This window comes from Rhinopithecus roxellana, chromosome 6, assembly GCF_007565055.1.
Source record: "Rhinopithecus roxellana isolate Shanxi Qingling chromosome 6, ASM756505v1, whole genome shotgun sequence".
Lineage (NCBI taxonomy): Eukaryota > Metazoa > Chordata > Mammalia > Primates > Cercopithecidae > Rhinopithecus > Rhinopithecus roxellana.
This window is the reverse complement of record NC_044554.1, coordinates 95,782,010-95,801,281: the sequence shown is the minus strand read 5'-3', so window position 1 is coordinate 95,801,281 and position 19,272 is coordinate 95,782,010. Positions and strand designations below refer to the sequence as shown.

At 40.4% G+C, this 19,272-nt stretch overlaps 1 long non-coding RNA gene across 1 annotated transcript; it reads right to left on the bottom strand.

The window, feature by feature from the left end:
* Positions 1 to 10,071: 10,071 nt before the first annotated feature.
* On the bottom strand, positions 10,072 to 16,860 carry LOC115898252. The gene is made up of 3 exons (XR_004057939.1): positions 16,676 to 16,860; positions 14,976 to 15,300; positions 10,072 to 10,821 (listed from the first exon to the last, which is right to left on the bottom strand). It is a non-coding gene; the product is annotated as an uncharacterized LOC115898252 (long non-coding RNA).
* Positions 16,861 to 19,272: the final 2,412 nt, after the last annotated feature.

Here is a 19,272-nt window from a genome sequence, read left to right as displayed (position 1 = left end):
GGCTGACAGAAATTCCAAGCAAGTGTGTCTTAACTTGTGAAGTGCTATGGAAGTGAGGCCTGTAGAACAATGCTGCTTGGATCCCTGGATTCAGTCCCCTTCCTAGGGGTATGTATGGTCTGATCTCCCTCCTTGCTGGGGATCCCAGGCCCGGAGTATGTAAATCCTTGGTCTCTGTGTGTGCCTGACAGCCTGCTCTGCTGAGACTCCATACAGCTCTGTGGATCAGACCCAAGGCCCTGGTGACGTGGGCACTCAAGGGGATATCCTGATCCATGGGTTGCAAACATCCATGGGAGAATTGTGGAGTTGATAGAGCAAAGACATAAAGTGGATTTGAGGACTATGTCCTAAAAAATGGTAGGTGTAGCCTGGGCACGGTGGCTCACACCTGTAATCCCAGAATTTGGGAGGCCAAGGCAGGTGGATCACCTGAGGTCAGGAGTTCAAGATCAACCTGGCTAACGTGGTAAAACCCCATCTCTACAAAAATACAAAAATTAGCCGGGCATGGTGGCAGATGCCTGTAATCCCAGCTACTCGGGAGGCTGAGGCAGGAAAATCACTTGAACTCAGGAGGCAGAGGTTGCAGTGAGCCAAGATCCTGCCACTGCACTGCAGCCTGGGCAACAGAGTGAGACTCCATCCCCCTCTCCAACAAAAAAAATGGTAGGTGTGGTTATTAGCATATGAAACTGACCAGATGCAAACAGGTCAGAACCTTTCTGAATTTTTGAGGGAATTGGATTGTCAAGTATACCACAGGACTAGATTAGGAATGCCTTTTACTGTTTGAGTTTTATATTAACCGTTGTCCCGGTCTCCTCCCTCTTCCAATCTCCCATAAATAGGAGGCATCTTCAAGGTTTACAAATCTTCTAAGGAGGGCATGTTACACAATCCCCACCTAGATATGGTTAAAAAACAAAACAAAACAAAAAACCTGAAAAGGCAGAAGTCTCCCTAAAGATGGAAGAAGGGCCCATGGAGAATTATCGATAAAGTAGTTCCTCCCAGGAAGCAGATTCTGGGTTTCATCAAGGAATCCCCACATTCCACTGTGGTCAGCCTTCCCTCTATCTGACAGAGGAATTTCAGAATTGCTATGGGCCAGTGACTACCATGGATCTATCATCCTTCACTTTGAATACTGAAATATGAAACAACTCCAATTAATTTTGTTTAAAACAACAAAAAAAGGTTACTTTTTTTCTCTTTTGTATATCTCAGCAGGGGAAATCCGCCCCCTGTAATCACTTCAAGGTCAGGTTTAGGAACACTCCACTGTCATATGATACTGCCATCTCAATACTTATCTTTGGTGTTCATCATGAAAGGGAAACAAAACATTGACCATCTCTCATAGCCTTTTAAGTGTGAAAATCATTTCTGCTCATGTGGTCATGTCTCAGTCTAAGCAGAAGATGACCAAAAGGAAAGGAGGAGCAAAAATCCTTGTGAGCACTAGAAAGATGTAGCATAGTTGTCTGACTTTGAAATTTTAGTTTGCAAATTCAACTTTTGTGGACATTCTTTCTGTACCCTCCTCTCTCTTTCCGTCTCTCATCTTCTGTCCTATTAATCAGTCTGTATATAAAATATTTTTTTCCTAAACCTTTTCTCCTGAAGCACTAAGATAAGATCCAATATTATATTTGCAGCTAGTGGAAATTATTCCATAGAAATATTGCAGACAGTAGCACTGAGTCAGTGGTTGCCTTGACCCATGTTTGGAGTTCACCATCGATTCTGTGTGATAAAGAGTCTGACTCCATTATTTTTTGTTCAGCTGCTGATGGCTTGTAAGCTTTACCCCTCCCTCTTCCCCTTTCTCCCCACATCTGAGCAATCTAGTGAGAAAGCCCAAGTGCTCCCTCCTTTGATGCTGGCAGGAGGTTTGAACCATGCAAGTCCCTGCCCACACACTGGAACGCTTGCCCCGGCCGCATACTCTACCCATCAAAAAAGCCCAAAGCCTGTCTCCTTTCTTTGCTCTCTCAAATCATGAAGGGTCTTGGAAAATTTGTGCAGATTTTCAGGCTTAGCCTGCAGGCCATGAGAAGTCATTGTAGGATTTTAGGTAGGTGAATGGCTTGATCTGAATGACAGGTTAGGAAAATTTCCCTTGGCTATAGAACAGCCATGGGATTGAAGTGGGAAGAACTCGAAGCAAGGATTGCAGCTTGGGGTGTGTGGCTATCATCTAGGTAAGAGGTGAGCATTGACTGTACTTGGGAGGAGGCAGTGGAAATAGGGGTGGTTGGAATAATTCGAAAGCCATTTAGGAAGGAGAAACAGAACTTGTGAACTGATTATACTCCTGAGGTGGGAAAGAAGGAGAAATCAAACAGTGATAAACAAGTTGTAGATATTAAGTAATTGGGTAACTCATGATGCCATTCACTGAGAAATAAAATGTAGGAGAAGCTTGCCCCATTGACAAATTTTATAGGGGCGATGAGAGACAAAAATTGTCATTTTACTTTAATGATGTCACAAATTGTGTACATCCCACAGACTGGTTACAGACAGAAAGAAGGGGGAAGAACAAAGATGTCACACAGCAAAGGACTGAGATGCATCCAACCAAGTATGTCCTTCATAAATTCTTTTCAGTGGCCAGCATGGTAGCTCACACCACTTATCCCAGAGCTTTGGGAGGCCAAGGCAGAAGGATTGCTTGAGGAGTTCAAGGTCAGCCTGGGCAACATAGCAAGATGCTGTCTCTATGCAAAATTTTTAAAAAGTAGCCAAGTACAGTGGCTCACACTTGTAATTCCAGAGCTTTGGGAGGTTGAGGTGGGAGGATCACTGAGGCTGCAGTGAGCCATGATTGAGACACTGTACTCCAGCCTAGGCAAAAGAGCAAGAATCTGTCTCAAAATAAATAAATAAATAAATAATTATTTTTAGAAGTTCCATCAAATGAATTTCACTTACATTTCATTAGCTAGAACTGATTATCATCCCCTTTCCTGAGAAGGAATCTGAGAAAGTATTTTGAAAATATTGTCACCTTGACCAAAACTGCGGTCTTAATAGTTAGGAATATTGTGTAGACAATTAACAGCCTCTGCCAGAAATTATCTGTGAAATATCCAAAAATAGGAGACTAATACTTTGAATATATAGATAGAGCTCAGGAATGAGATCTGGACTGGAAGTAAAGATTTGAGAAGTCTTAGTATTTAGATGGTAATTTAACCCACTGGCATGGATGCAATCAGAGCTGCTAAGGGACTAAAATAAACATGGTAAGAACAGAGAGGAAATTCACAGAGTTAGGAGTTAATTGACTATACTTGGTGATTATCTGGAAAAGGGGCAGAAGTAGGAGTCTAGAATAATTCTCATCTCTTCTGGGTCAGCTGGGTGCATGCAATACCATCACGATGACAAGTGGTACCTGAGTAGGAACAGGCTTGCGGGGAAAAAGACCAGAAAGATTTGAAAATGTTGAATTTGAACTATTTGTGGAAAACCCAGGTGTGATTTCCTGGAGAGAATTCAAAATAAATGTTTGTATGTCAAAAGGAAATTCGGGGACAGAGACAGTGATATAGGAGACATCCATGGGTACATGTGAGATTCTCCAAAGAGAGTGGGTAAATGAGTAAACGAAAAGACCAAGGACAGAGCCTTGAACTACATTAAAATGTAAGAGGAAATTCTATCGGCCTGTCCATTTTCTTAATAGTTCCATGTTTAGACTCATTTTCCCTAAATAAATTGTAATCCCTTTGAGGAATAAACAAAACAAAACACCCACCCCCAAAAGACCAGTTTTGTCTCAGAGCGCCTAATAGTTTATTTGACACCTAATAGATGCTAAAAGTTCAGGTCAGAAGACAGAATACACACACAGAAATTATTTATGAGTTCATTCAGGACAGAACTTTTAAAAAGCACATAATAAATTGAAATAAAATGGATAATTAGACTCAAAAATTATAAAAATTGGGATCTCTCCAAATCTACAAGTTATAAAATAACTAATCTTTACATCACTTAATTTCAATTTGACTGAGAAACGCAATGTGGATGAGAAATGGATCTTGATTTTAATCAAGTTTATTGAAACTCTTACTTTCACAAAACTTCAGTTTTAACAAATTATTGTGTGGTCCTGCTTCTAAAATAGGTTGTTATGCTTTTAAAGATTATACTATCATATAGGAATCACTTGGGAATCAATCATTTTAATTGGCTATCCTCTGTCCTCAGTCTGTCGAATCTTGGGGTTCAGTATTCCGGGTCCTTCATGTGTGTAGCTGTTTTCCTCTACCCAGGAAATGCCACCTGGCTCTCGTGGGTCCTCTGGACAGAGGCACCCTAAAATTTCCCAGATTCCTCTGCCGATTCAGCCACCACCTGGGCTTCATTTCTTTCAAACACACCACCAGACCTAGAAAAGATTGTCAGCACTATTCGTGGGAGTTAAGGGTTATTTTTTTCTTAGATAAGAGGTCAAGCAAACAAAGTAGAACATATTTGCTCCTTTTGAAACTAAGGACAAAAGGGTCAGAGAAAATGCTTTTGCAGCTCCGTTTAGCCATTCTGTTTTGTTATGAGAAAGTTGTTTTAAGCCTGCCTCTGCTCCAACCAAATCCCTGTTTAGATATCAGAGTCATAGCTCCCTGATCCGACTACCCGAAGCCTGCATTAGCTTCACCCTCCGCTAGTGCCTTGTGGTTGGGAAATGAATCACTCAGACCCATGCCACTCTGACAGAGAGCTTAAAGGCAGCTCAGCCAGGCAGAGTGGAAGGGGGCGTGCAAGGTGCCCCGGGTCTGCCACGCTACACTCAGGCCTGTGCAGCTGAGCTGCTTAATTGGGTTCTTGCTCCTCACAAGCCTCCAAATAGCTATTCGAGTCCCGGAGTTGGTGGTGGAATTTTTTTTTTTTTTTTTTTTCATCTGGCTAATAAGATTTTCCAAGTCACCAAAGCCAGAGGGGTTTGGGAAAGAAAGCCTTCTTTGTTAAACAAAGCAAGTTCTATGGGACTTTCTGTGTTTGAATTTAGGGAAACCGACCCAATTAAGTTGTGAAATGATTGTGAATATTGAGGCATCTTAGTGGAAAAGGCAGCCTCTGACCCTGATGAGCATGGGCTAGGAATATTGGTTTTAGTACAAATCCCTCCTTTGAAAGAGACGGAGGCTGGGACTTTGTTCCAAAGAATCTAGAGAAACATCACAGAGTCAAAGGCAGCAATAGATTCTCCAAAGAGTCTGAGAATTTAAATGTGTTTGTGCCTCCAGTCATCATGCTACAGATTTATTTTTTATATAAACTCAGGAAGTAACCAGCATTGGTAGATAAGTAGAAGTCAGTAAAATTTCTTTTAAAGCTGAGTGAAGTATTCCATTAGGTATTAGTCAAGGCTTCTAAGCCAAGGTAGAGGTCTAGAATAATATATTCTATGTAAATTTACAGGAAGCTTCATTTCCTTCTAATATATCCATATTTAACACTATAATATACTCTATTAGCAATAGATAGCAAACAGTAGGAAATGGTCTCCATTCCAAATGTTATAGCAAAGGAGGCCTTTCAAGTCAAGGCAGCAAGGGAGGGATAATCCTAAATGATTAGTTGTGTGACCCAAAAATACTTCCAATAGGCTTTGAAATTTGAGTTTGAGTGTGTCTGATTTCTTGAGCATGAAGGGAGCTGGAAGAAGAGGCTGAAGGGAGGGAAGGATGTGCTTGTCTAAAGGGGGCAGCAGCTTTCTGTCTCCAGCAGACGGCTGCCAAGTGGCAAAATGCTCAGCAATGTCAGTTATTCTGATTTTTCAAAAGAAGCTGGAAATCCAGATTTATGTGTGAAATCTTCTGATATAAGAACACGGTGGCATCTAATTTAAAAAATGTAAACAACTTGTATTTGGCAGAGCTAAAACTATGTCTTAGCATACAAAGATCTCAGATGGCACGAAAAGACATCTCTTATTGAAACAACAGGTGTCTAAGATTGATACAGTCTACACCTGTGTATTTCCAGGGACGTGGTTCTCAAGCTGTAGTTGCAAAACTAGCAGCATCATGACCTCACCTAGGAACTGGTTAAAATGCACATCCCTGGGCCTCACCCCAGACCTACAGATTTAGGAAATCTAGAACTACAGCCCAGAGACCTGTGTTTTAACAAGCTCTCCAGTGATTCTGATGTAGCTAAAGTTGGAAACCTTTGTTTTTGGATATTGTCTGTTGAGTTTCAAGACTTCAGCATTTTTGTTTTGTTTATTTTCCAAGTGTTTTAAGGAGAGCAGACTATTTTTTCACATTTTATTTGAAGTATTAGCAGATACAACGCAAACCAGAGCTTCCATAGGGGAAGTGGAGGTGGGGAGTTTCCAGTCCCAGTCCATTACACTTCCTCTTCTCTCCTCTCCACTGAGGTTCCCACACCACCCGTGACCCAAGTAGCTTGGTAGAGTAGTCAGCCAACCATTTGTCAAATATGCTTCATCTTTCTTTTTCCAGAAAAGAGTTGAAACATTGAAATGAAATAACTCCTTATCTAAGAGGAGACATTTGCTAAGAGTGAGAACTTATGATTTGTCAATTTAGCAAAATGTTAGTCAAAGATTTGAGGCATAATATAAAAGAGCACCCAATATAAGTATAACTTAAAAGCTCACCAATAAATGAACACCGACCTCTCTTAACAGCAAAGCACTGAAAATTCTAATACAAACAAAAGGATGTCATACTGGGGAAGACAAATTAAGGAGCCAGAAGGACTTAAATGCTCATCCTGACTTTTCCAGGGCTTACTTGTTAGAATCATGGAAATGACATCATTGGTAAAGTCTTCTTAAAACACAGCCTAAGATGAGCTGACTTTATTACTCTTCATATGTCCCTCTCTTGGGGAAACCCAAAGTTTGACTTAAAGTTCTATTGGATACCAGGCTTTTTGAGGAAGCATATGTAAGCAAAAGATAATTAATTTCTTCAAGACATGTTTTCACCACCTATTCCACTTACAACCTGAAAGGTATGCCATCTTTTGGTTATGCCAGCCCTTAATAAATGTTTTTGGAATAAATGAATCAATATCCAACTCTCAGTTGAATAATCCTTTCATGAGCTCTTTGGTGCTGTTATCTTTAAGAATACTTTCATAGCAGATGAGGAAGGGTTGGCTAGAGCCACTCCCAGTCTTGATCTGGCTTCTTTATCCATTAACTCTTGTTCAAATTCTGAATGTGTAATGTTTTGAAGGGAACTGCAGCTTGGTTTTGAAAAGTAGAAACACAGGGCAGGGGCAGAGGGTGAGAGATGGCAGTTATTCTCCATCTGAGATCATGTATCTTTCATCACAGGTACCAATTCCAATGTACCTGCCTGAAACCATGCATAGGAAGTCAATTTTAGGCAGAGCACATCAGAATCACTGAAGATGCTGATTGAATAAATCTAGAATGAAGCCTGAGAAACTTGGCTTTTTCAAAGTCTCCACAAGGGATTCTGATGTCCAGCCTGATGCAACAGTCATGGCTATAAGCACATGTCCAGATGCCAGGAAGGAGTGCCGAAATCTGAAATCTGAAATTAGTGATGTCTGCCTAGGGTGTCAGAATGTAAAGTAAAATATGGGCCTCCCATATTTTCTGACCTGGCTTTATAGTTTACTCATTTTCCTACAAGACACAATCATTTAAGCCTTTACTATTACTAATCTATCAGAAAGAATCTTAGGGGAGAGAAAGAAACCATGAAAAGAAAAGGATGCTAACAGGGAAGAAAGAACCACAAAAGCCAAGGCTCTCTAATCTTTGTATTTCTTAAGAACTTACACTTTTCTACAAAGTAAAGCCACTGAGCCACCAAAAATCATCTCATATATCCAAAGATTTCTATTTCTAAAGAATCAATCAAAATTGGTTAGACCTAAAGGGAACTCACAGTGTCAAAATCAAGACATCCCCAAATCAAAGACAAGCCCAACAAAAAAAAATTTGGTGTTAGTAAGTTTTCATAGACAAACTCATATACACATCTCTCATTTCCTTAATATTTCTATCACATAAGAATCAGAAAGATGCTATTATACCTTGTAGCCTAAAACAATCAAGTCTGAAGGGATATCAGGGTCATCTAGGTTAATCCCTGACGTTACAAATAAGGAAATTAAGGCCCAGCTGGAATGAATGACTGTTCTGATGCACTTCCAAATTTTTCCTCAGTAATTCTCACTTTACCTACTCCTCATACTCATAGTGACTTTGAATCTAAGCTCTCTACCTTCTCTATATCCGTCAGTTCTCTCTCTTATACTCATTTCTTTCACCATTCAATTTATATTCCACATCCTCCACTTCAATTTCTCCCTTGCCAACATCCTCAGCTTCTACTAATCACTGAACTTCCTTGAGCTCTCTTTAAATCTTCAACCCAAGATCTTTTTAACTGTCCACATTCTTCTAGCTGGGCTGTCCTGTCTGGCCAGATCAAATAATGTAGAAATGCAATATAAATTCATTGATTTCTCAACTCACTGCCCTCTGGCTTCTGCCCAACTATTCCACGAAAATTATTTTCACAGGCCATCAATGGCAGTCTTGCTGCTAAACTGAGGTCCACTTTTCGGATTCATTTCTATTGCTCTCTTAGCTGCATTTGCCCTTAGTCATCATGTCTTTCTTACTGAAACACTTTTTCCCTTTGCTTCTGTGTTTTTCTCTACTTGTCTGACCATTCCTCGGACTCTTTTATAGGGATTTCTTTCTCCTCTTGGTCTCTAAATGATGTGCTTCAGTGTTCTAACCTTAGACCTTCTTCCTCTCATTTCTATAGTCATCCATTCTCATGGATGAGGTACTATCAGTGGCTCTCACCTGGGGGGTGATTTTGTCCCCCGGGGACATTTGGCAATGTCTGGAGACATGTTTCATTGTCATGACTTGGACATGCTACTGGACCTAGTGGGCAGAGACTGGGGATGTTGCTGCACATCCCACTGTGCCCTGGACAGCCTCACAGCAAAGCTGTATCTGACCCAAAATGTTACCAGTGCCAAGGCTGAGAAACACTCCTCTGTAGGACAATGAATCTCAAAACTGTTTCTTTCCTGGGGCTTCCTCAGAGTCAGAGCCACATTTCTAACCATCCACTGGGTCTTTCCACTTGATGTTCCTCAGGCATGACAAACTCAAAATGTGTCATCTTCCTGTGAAAACCTTGCCCCCTCTGGTGTTCATTGTTAATATTAATAGCACCACCCTTCACCCCCTCACTCATGCCAGAGCTCAGAGTGCCATCTTTCATTCATTCTTCCCCTCACCATTGAAATACTATCTTCCATAAAATGCTGATGATCTACCTCTTGAATATCTCTGAAATCCATCTACCACTCCTCTTTGTTGGACTTCTACTTCTTCAGTCTTCTTGACATTCATTCCCCAGCTCTATCCCGTAACAAACATGTTGGAAACCTTCTCTATTTTAGTTGTACTGAATACAGTACAGCTGGTGTGTGACGTGCTACTATTGGCCACAGAAGCCAGCATATTCCATTCTCTCTGTCTGCAATAGTTTGCATTTGTCTGAGATCTCTTTCTCCATAAGTATGCATATGTGCATGCTCTCTCTCTCTCTCTCTCTCTCTCTCTCTCTCTCTCTCTCTCTCTCTCTCTCACAGACACACACACTTTATCTGATGAATTCATTCAGGTCTCAGTGTTGGATGTCATTTCCTCAAGGAAGCTTGCTATAAGACTTAGAGCCTGCGTGTCCCCCTTCTGCTGTCCCATGGCACCCCATTCTTTCTTAACATAATACAGCAACACTGGATAACTTGCCAACTCGACTGGAATTTCTATTTTCTTTTTATGTTACTGATGCTTATCACATTCCCTGCACATTGTGGGCACTGGATAAACGTCTAGTAAGTGAATGAGTAAGTGAATAATCCACTGTTCATTTATCTAGTTAGTAACAAATTTAGGTCCCCATGAATGCTCTTTCTCAAACAACTGTTAATAAAAATTTGACCACCTTAAAAATATTTTTTTTGGTTAAGAGCAATTTAAGACAAAAGAAATTAGAAATTATATCACACTTACTTTATATATTTGGTTATTTATAGATGGATAATAGGCAAATATTTTGTGAAGAATTGAGCTTCTACATAAAATTGTATCAATACAATTGATACTTACTTTCATACCTTTAGGGACAATTTATAGAACATATGCATGCTCTCTGAACTGACTACAAAGTGTTGGATAATAAAACAGAAAGGTTAACAACATACTTTTATTTGATCTTTTAACTCAAGTAAGGAGCACAAACTGTTTACTGGCACCTGCATTTGATCCTCATTTCTTAAATGTTCAACACTGCTTACACTTAGCTTCCCAAACAGGATCATTCTAAAGCCACCCCACTGAGCTTTCTTTGCAACTGTGCTTAAGGGTGATATCTGCACACAAGTGCTAAGTCTAAGTCACTTCTATGGATGGAAAAAATCCCAAGAAAGATAAAAATGAAGACCAAGGTGAATCCCCAATACTGCCTCCACACTTTTTGGATCTTAGATACTGCACCATTCTTGCCACACAAAAGCAGAGATTATTGATGAGTTTCAGCCTCCTACTGTATTAGGTTACACTGTGTAAAACAAATCTACTGCCAGGATGTGAACAGAGGGGATGCAGGAAATGACATTCCACAAGGTTTGGGCAACTCTATGGATTAAACTTAATTCTTCATCCTGGGGATAACTGAGCTTAGACCTTAGTCATTATTCAAACCTTTGTGAAATGAAAATCCCTTCATCACGGTGTAATATACAGTGAAAATGAACTTCTTACTGGAAGATTAAAAAAAAAGTAAAATACTTTTTGCTGATGTTCTTTCGTAAATTCTATACAGCAGAAATCAAATGTAACAGCAGAAATCAAATGACTTACTCTCTTAGGCTTAATACATTTTCAAATCCATAGACTGTTTTGTGGACCTTCTGCTACCTGGCCTTCTGTCAAACTGTAACTTATCTGTGACACCATTAGAAACTCATATGAAAATGGAAGCTGTGGAACTCAGTTGACTGATACCATCATGCCCTTTCCTTCACTGGAAAATGGCTCAAAATGTTTCATCTCTGTAGTCCTCTAAGGTAAGGAAAAAATTCCATGAAGAGGAGTACTCCTCATTAATGAATTCCTCACATGGCATTCTTCTGGATTCTTTGTGAGCCGTTTCACAATTGAAATAAAATTATTCATTCAAAGAATTTAACTACCCACACTGAAGGTCAGTCAGCCTCTACAAACTTTGGGTACATCACACCTGAATAAAATAATTCAAAGCTTAGTAGGAAAAGCAGGCATTAAAAATAATTATAGCAAAATATGATAAACACTGAATGAAAAGTTATTGGGTCGTTGTCACCTACCAAATACTATTCTAAATGCATGATATGGATAAACCCATTTAATCCCTTTAATGGCCCTATAAGGTAGGTTTTATTCGTACACCTTCCCCCAACCCATAATAAATGTGATGGACTTTTAACATGCCAAATTTTCTAGGCTATAGTCTCCAGTTATCTAGATAATAATCTGGGTGTTGCCATGGTTGTACCTTATAGATGCAATTAAAGTCCATAATCAGTTGATTTTATGTAAAGGAGATTATCCTAGAAAATCTGGGTGGATATAGTTCAATCAGTTGAAAGGCCTTACGAACAGAGTTGAGTCTTCTCTAAAGAAGAATTCCAGTCTTGTACAATAGTTTTTACCTGTGCTCCAGAGTTCCAACCTGTCTTTTCTGACAGCCTGTCCAGTGGGTTTTGGACTTTGAAAGCCCTCATAATTGTATAAACCAGTTCCTTTCAATAAATTCCTTAATATATATCTCCTACTGGCTCTGCTTCTCTAGTAGAACTCCTGACTTATACAATAGGTGAACAAACAAAGCCAAGGAGGCTAAGTAACTTGTCCAAGGTGATAGGGCTAATATGTGGTAGAGGACAATTTAAACTCCTTGAATCTGAGTGCAAAGCCCTTGGATTGACACAACTATATTTTTGTTTCTGATAGAATAACAGGTTCAAAAGAGGCCCAAGCAAGAGATCCTTACTTCTAATTGATAGGATTGGTGGTGGTGAAGAAAGGTCTCTTCTAGGCAGATTTAAGGTGGAGGAAGTGTTTGAACTGGGTTTTCAGGGATAAGTTGAGCTTTGCAAGGTGACTAGGATATGAAGACACACCAGATGAGGATGTTAGAAAAGCTCTGCGTGTGGTGCAATGAGACATGGAAACACACACATGCGGGAATCACGTGTTTCATGTTACTGCCTGGGATCTTAGTCTTCAGTCTCTCACCCTTGAAAAGTTGGAGTAGGTGGCCTCTAAAGCTTATTGTAAAGAACAAATAGACAACCTGTGTAAAGAATCTCACAAGCTCCCTGACACAGATCGGTATCTATAAAATCACTTCCCTTCTCCATCACACTAATGCCTCCCTCCCCTCCAAAGTTACCTCTAAGTGTCACATGTTCTGATCCTGATGATAAATTAATACAGCAGACATGCCATTATATTCCACCCCTTTCTCTGTAGAACTAAACAGAATATACCCACTGTGTGCCAAGAGCTGGCTTGGCCATGGGAGATGTCATAATAAAACAGGTTTGATCTCTAACCCCAAATTGCTTGCAATCCAGTCTGAATGGCATAATTTTAAAGGGTCTATGATAACTGATATGAAGAGAAAAATATATCAGGCTAAGACAGCAAACAGGAAGGGGCCTTAACTCAGGCTGGGGTTGTCAAGTAAGACTTCCTGGAGGAAGGCGCATCTCAACTGAAACTTGAAAAGTGAATAGGAGTCAGCTAAATGGCTGTTGTTAATTAGTAGGAAGAGTCCACGTGAAGTCATGGTTCATAGCTGAAGAAGTGAGTGGCATAGGGAATTCCCAAAGCACCCCTTTACCCACTCTGCTTAAAGATCATCTGTGAACCAACAAGTTACTGTGGTCAGCCTTTTGGCTGGCAGTCCTTAGACAGTGAGAAGGACCCTTATATGGACTCTCTTTCCATCCTATACAAGCCAGATGTGAAAATAAACATGCCTGAATTCAAGTTCACTCCATTGCACATTTTTCTGTACTTCTATTGAAGGTTAGAATGCTAACTCACTTGGCATTTCAACCAGACTCCAGCTTCTGCTTAGCTGGCTGGCTTCCAATGCTAATTCAATGTCCTGTGGTGTGACAACAAAAATGTAACTTCTGTAGTAAAATGGAAGGTAATAATTTGAGTGGGAGGGGAAAATGTAGCCATTTTCCTGTGGCATTACAGAAACTTTTCTAGCCATATTTGATCAATTTTAATCTTATTTTTTCCTTATAGGTCTTCTACTTTTTTCTTGTTATGCAAAAAGAAATATTTTATGAGAAAAGTCACAGGATTTATATGTTCTCTGAACTAGAGTTGTACTAGAAATTTATGTGAAATCCATCTATGTGTGGACTCTTGGGACAAGATCACGAATAAACAGTCCTGACGGAACTCAGTATACCAGTCATTTAGAGAAAAGGGCAGAGAGAGGTCATAATCAGACACCTGAGGCTCATTTAACTAGGAAGCCCAGACCTCAGGAAGAGCTACACCAAATGCTTGCTATTAAAAGAGGGTCCCAAGGACTTCAGCTACTTGGCATAGGCCTGCATCCCACTCCACACACACAGGGGAATGGCATTTCCCAGGATGGAACCTTTGTCTCAGTTCTCACTTGGAAAGCTGAAAGTCAATATGGTGGGGCACTCCTCAGAGGTCTCAGTGACATGGAACATTGTGTCAAACTGGGTGAGCATGTACAAGTAGTGGCCTGAAGTTATTTGACTGAAGGAATCCCTGCTCCCCAGTGAAGTCCAGTCACCACAGAGACAAGACTGCCCTGTACCAGTCTAGGGTAAATGGAAGGCATCAGCAAAGCTGGAGGTTGTAGGTCAGCAGCAAGTCCAAGGAAAACGCGCCTGGAAGTCACAGAATATCAGCAAGGTCAAAGGGAAGCAGGAGCTGGGCCTGAGCAGAGCAGTGCAGAACTAGAGTGGCTTCAGAAGATGCAAAAGCAAAGACACAAGAGGACATCAGTATGCACCCACTGGTGGAAATGGGATGACAACTTCATTTGTGTGCAGTGAAAAGGCCCTGGTCCTGCATGCATGCATCTGGGTGCACATTGTGTGTCTTGTGGTTGGGGAGTTGTGGAGAACATTTATTCTCCCCCTATTTTAACAAAGACAAGGAGGTGGAGGAGGCCCCATCCCGGCTCAGAATCGAGAGCCTGTGGATCAAGTTTCAGAGGAAGGCACGAGGGGAAGAATGTTTTCTGTGCTTTGTCAGAATTCACACTCACTCCTTGGCTATCTTGAGCCTGAACTGTTGTGGAATAAAATGCCCGGCAAATGACAGAAGAGATTTTGCCCAAGGTTAAGGGGACGTGCCTTCTCTGATCATATCTGGCCATGGAGGGAATGCCTATGAAACTAAGAGGAAAGTGGCTGCTTAGAAAAGGAGAAACAGAGACAGAGAAAGTGAGAGAAAGAGAGAAGGGATAGGATCCTTCTTTTAGATAAACCATAATTACTAGGACAGACTTATATGAATTTCTAAATCTCAGTAGCTCTTCTATTCTTGCCTTACTTGAGTCTTTTCTTGTTACAAAGAACAAAGAGAAACTTTAATGACACTTCAGTTGAACAGAAATGAGATAGGCAAGCTAGAACATAAATAAAGGCAACACATTTAGAACTGGGGTTCACAGGGAAATAGATGCACCTGCATTTGGAAATCAGGCCTTCTAGAGAAGTAGAATATCATGAAACATTTACCAAGTCCCAGTAACCTGGATATCCAGCGATCTCTTTAGCAGCTGTCAATCATGGATGCTGCATGCTCTCCCTTTCAGGCTCTCAGCTACTTGCTGGCCAGCACACATGGACTGATTGCTACTCACCTTAGGGCTTCTGCCAACTGTGGCTTCCACCTATTCTCTTCTCTCTGCGTCTCACTTTCTGTTACTTAATTGTCTTCCAGATGTTCTTCCCCAACTGTCTTCTAGGTGCTTTGAGATGCTGCCAACAGATGTTGTTGCATCTATTCAAACTCCCTAAAGTGCAGATCTGAACACTCAATGGCAAAGTTTGGAGACATCACCAACTCATCCTGCTCATTCACTGGGGCCAGCCAGGACAGTAGGGTTACAGCATATCTACAGCTGTTTGCAGTTGCTTGCTGGATCAGCAGGGGCCTGGGCATGTCAGACACTCAGTCCATGGTCTCTGCATTAGGAAGACAGCATGATGCATGGGAATGTAGATATCATGGAAAATAAGCAGATCAGTGTCACACACTCAGAAAACACTATTACAGTAAGAAAGAGTATCATCCTCCCATTAGAAAGAAAACACATACACACATACACATAGTTGATAATAGAAGGAGATATTCCAAGGATCTTTGTGTGGATAGAATTGCTGTGCACACCACAGAGAGGAGAAACTTTCTGGTTCCTTCAAAGATGGAGGAGAAGGAAAAGAAGGAGGAGTAGAAGACATGAGTAATATTACCAGACTCACAAAATGTTTAGTGTGAGTACTCTGTGAAACTGGTGAAGGATTTTTTTTTTTGGGACGGAGTCTGGCTCTACCGCCCAGGCTGGAGTGCAGTGGCCGGATCTCAGCTCACTGCAAGCTCCGCCTCCTGGGTTTACGCCATTCTCCTGCCTCAGCCTCCCGAGTAGCTGGGACTACAGGCGCCCGCTACCTCACCCGGCTAGTTTTTTGTATTTTTTAGTAGAGACGGGATTTCACGGTGTTAGCCAGGATGGTCTCGATCTCCTGACCTCGTGATCCACCCGTCTCGGCCTCCCAAAGTGCTGGGATTACAGGCTTGAGCCACCGCGCCCGGCTAAACTGGTGAAGGATTTGAGTTCACTTGAGTTCACACTTCATTTGATGAGAAGAAGCACATACAGACGCAGAAGTAGAGACAAAGAGAAAGTATTTTGAACAAACAGTGTTATACTTAACAATTTGACAAAGTAGAAGGCTCCGTAAGACAGAATATTTTACTGAACACCTACTGATCACTCATTAAGCATCCAATCCTCTAGGAAATACCTTATACTCCTTGTCATAGGTAATTCTCTTAACTCCATGAGATACAGATCCTGAATTTACAGAAGAATCTGAGGCTCAGAGCAGTTATGTAACTTGCATGAGGTCACATAGCTGTAAGTGTTGGTGCTCTGTCTTTATTTGTGTCATTAAAGTTCTTTGGCATATGGACTCACTTCATATGCCTTTTGCTCTTTTGCCTTTTTAATGATATAAAATTTATGACCCAGGTGCAGTGGCTCATACCTATAATACCAGCACCTTGAGAGGCCGAGGCAGGCAGACTGCCTGAGCTCAGGAGTTCGAGACCAGCTTGGACAACATGACAAAACCCAGTCTCTACAAAATATACAAAAATTTGCCTGGCATGGTGGTGTGCCCCTGTGGTCACAGATACTTGCTGAGGCATGAAGATCGCTTGAGCCCAGGAGGTGGAGGTTGCAGTAAGCCCAGATCGTGTCACTGTACTCCAACTTGGGTGACAGAGGGAGACCCTGTATCTTAAAATTAAATAAATAAATAAATAAATAAAATGTACTTTGAGTGAAATATGCAGATATCAAGTGAACGATGTGGCGAGCTTTGATGAATGTGTCAGCCTTTGCATCCAACACCACAAACAAGATGTCGAACATTCCCATCACCTCAGAAGGTTTCCTCCTGCCCTTGCCAGGGCTCCTCACTTCCCACAGGCAGCCCTAGCTCTCAGTGTCTACCCTGCTGGATTAGTTTTGCCCATGTTTGACCTTAATTGGCCTTAATGGAATTGTACATTATATGTCTTATGTGCCTGACCTCTTTCAGTCCATGGTACATGAGGTTTCTATGCCCTGCGTATATCAGTAGCTCATTCCTCTTTATTGCTCAATAGTATTCCACTGTAAGAATAAACCACAAATTATTTATCCACTTTTCTACTGAGACACATTTGCATTGTTTCCAGTTAGGGACTATTGTGGACAAATCCTACATAAACATTCATGTAAGTGTTTATTGTGGACGTATGTTTTCACTTATCTTTGGTAAATACTTAGGAGTGGGATTGCTGCCTCTTATGTAGGTGTATGTTTAACGTTATAAGAATAGCCAAACAGCGTTCCAGAGTGACTGTACCACTTCACACTCCCCACAGCAATGTATGAAACTGTTGGTTGCTCCATAATCTTACCGCATTTTGCGTAGTCAGTCTTTTTGATTTTAGTCATTTCATGGATGCAAAGAATATTTCTTTATGGTTTTCATTTGCATTTCTGATAATAAATGATGTTGATCAACTTTTCCTGTGCTCATTTGCTATTCCTGTATCTTCTTTGGTGAGTAGCCAAGTTTTTGCCCTTTTAATTGAGGTGTTTGTTTTATGATTAATTTCTAAGAGTTCTTTATATAGTCTCCATTGAAGACTGCTTTCAGATATATGTATTGTAAATATTTTCTCTCAGATGTGACTTGCCTATTCATCTTCTTTTTTCTTTTCTGATACAGGGTCTCACTGTCACCTAGGCTGGCATGCAGTGGCACAATCATGGCTCACTGTAGCCTTGACATCCCAGGCCCAAACGATCTTCATATCTCAGCCTCTCAAATAGCTGGGACTACTTGGCTACTAGTAGACATTAGCCACCATGCTTGGCTAATTTAAAAACATTTTTTTAGAGGTGGGGTCTTGCTGTGTTGCCCAGGCTGGTCTTGAATTTCTGGCCCCAAGAGATCCTCCTGCCTTGGCCTCTCAAAGTGTTGGGATTACAGGTATGAGCCACCACAGCTGGCCTGTGTTCATCTTCTTAATTCTGTATTTTGCTGAGCAGAAAGTTTTTATTTTCATGAAGTCCAATTTATCAAAATTTTAAATGTTTACTACGGTTTGTGTCTTTTAAAAAATATATTTGCCTTCCTCAAAACCATTGACTTATTTTCTTGTTTTCTTTCAGGAGCTTTATAATTTTAGATTTTTACATATAGGTTTATGATCCACCTTGAATGGACTTTTGTGTGAGCTATGTTTCAAGGTTCATTTTTGTCCACTACCTTTATCTAATTGGTCCAATACTGATGATTGTAAAGACATTCCTTACCACATTGAAATGCCTTGGTAACTTGCCAATCATTACAAGTATCTATATTGTTCTATTTCTATATTCCCTATTCTTGTGCCATTGATCTATCTTTGTATATTTAATTTATTAGCACACTATCTTATTTCATAGCTTTACATTAGGTTTTGAAAACAAATCAGGTAAATGAATCCTCTAATTTTGAAATTAGTTATCAAGCTTCTTTTGGAAATTGTAGTCACTTTGCATTTCCAACTTTTAAAAAGTGTGCTGAGACTTTTGTTGCTACTGCATTACATCTATAGATTAATTAGAGGATAAATGACTAGCTGTAACATTTCCACTATAATTCTTACTGGAGATCAAGGGCAGCCCAGAATAAATAAGAGAGGAGATAGTGGAAAGACCAAGGTTGATATAAAATCACTGACAGCAGAGAAAGTGCACCCTAAGTTGTTCAGATTGAAAAAGAATCCTGATGAATGAGTACAAATTACAGGGAAAGAGGCTTAAAAGACTCAAGAAAGCAGTCTTGCAAAGGCAATGCTTCAGAAGAGAAAAGAGTAGAATGAAAGCAATAGCAACCCTTTCAAAACTGTGCAGTAAAGAGAAAAAGAGGCAAGAAACATACTTAGGATCTTTCTAAACGAAATCATGTCAAGTATCCAAGGACATAAGACCATCCCGCATTTTCACTACAGAAGCCATTAGATAAATAAACTGTACATTGCTCTTCTGGCAAGACGGTGATTGTGAACTAGCAATCTTATAGACCACTCTATACTAACAGATCTGAACTCAAAATGCAGGCATAGGTACAAGGAATATTCATTTATTACAAAACTAATATAAAAATAAAAAATCAAACTGGAAATTGAATATAATAGATATGAAAATCAAAACTTCTCAATTGGTAAACACTTTCCCTCACATACACACAGAAACACTAACAAAGCAGAAGAAAACTATGACACAACACTTCAGATTTAATTAAGTACTCTCCCGTAAGCATCTGGGAGTATAAAAAAATCCCACCTTGAATCAGAAATCTAAAAACCAAGAAAATACATATATACAAAAAGCA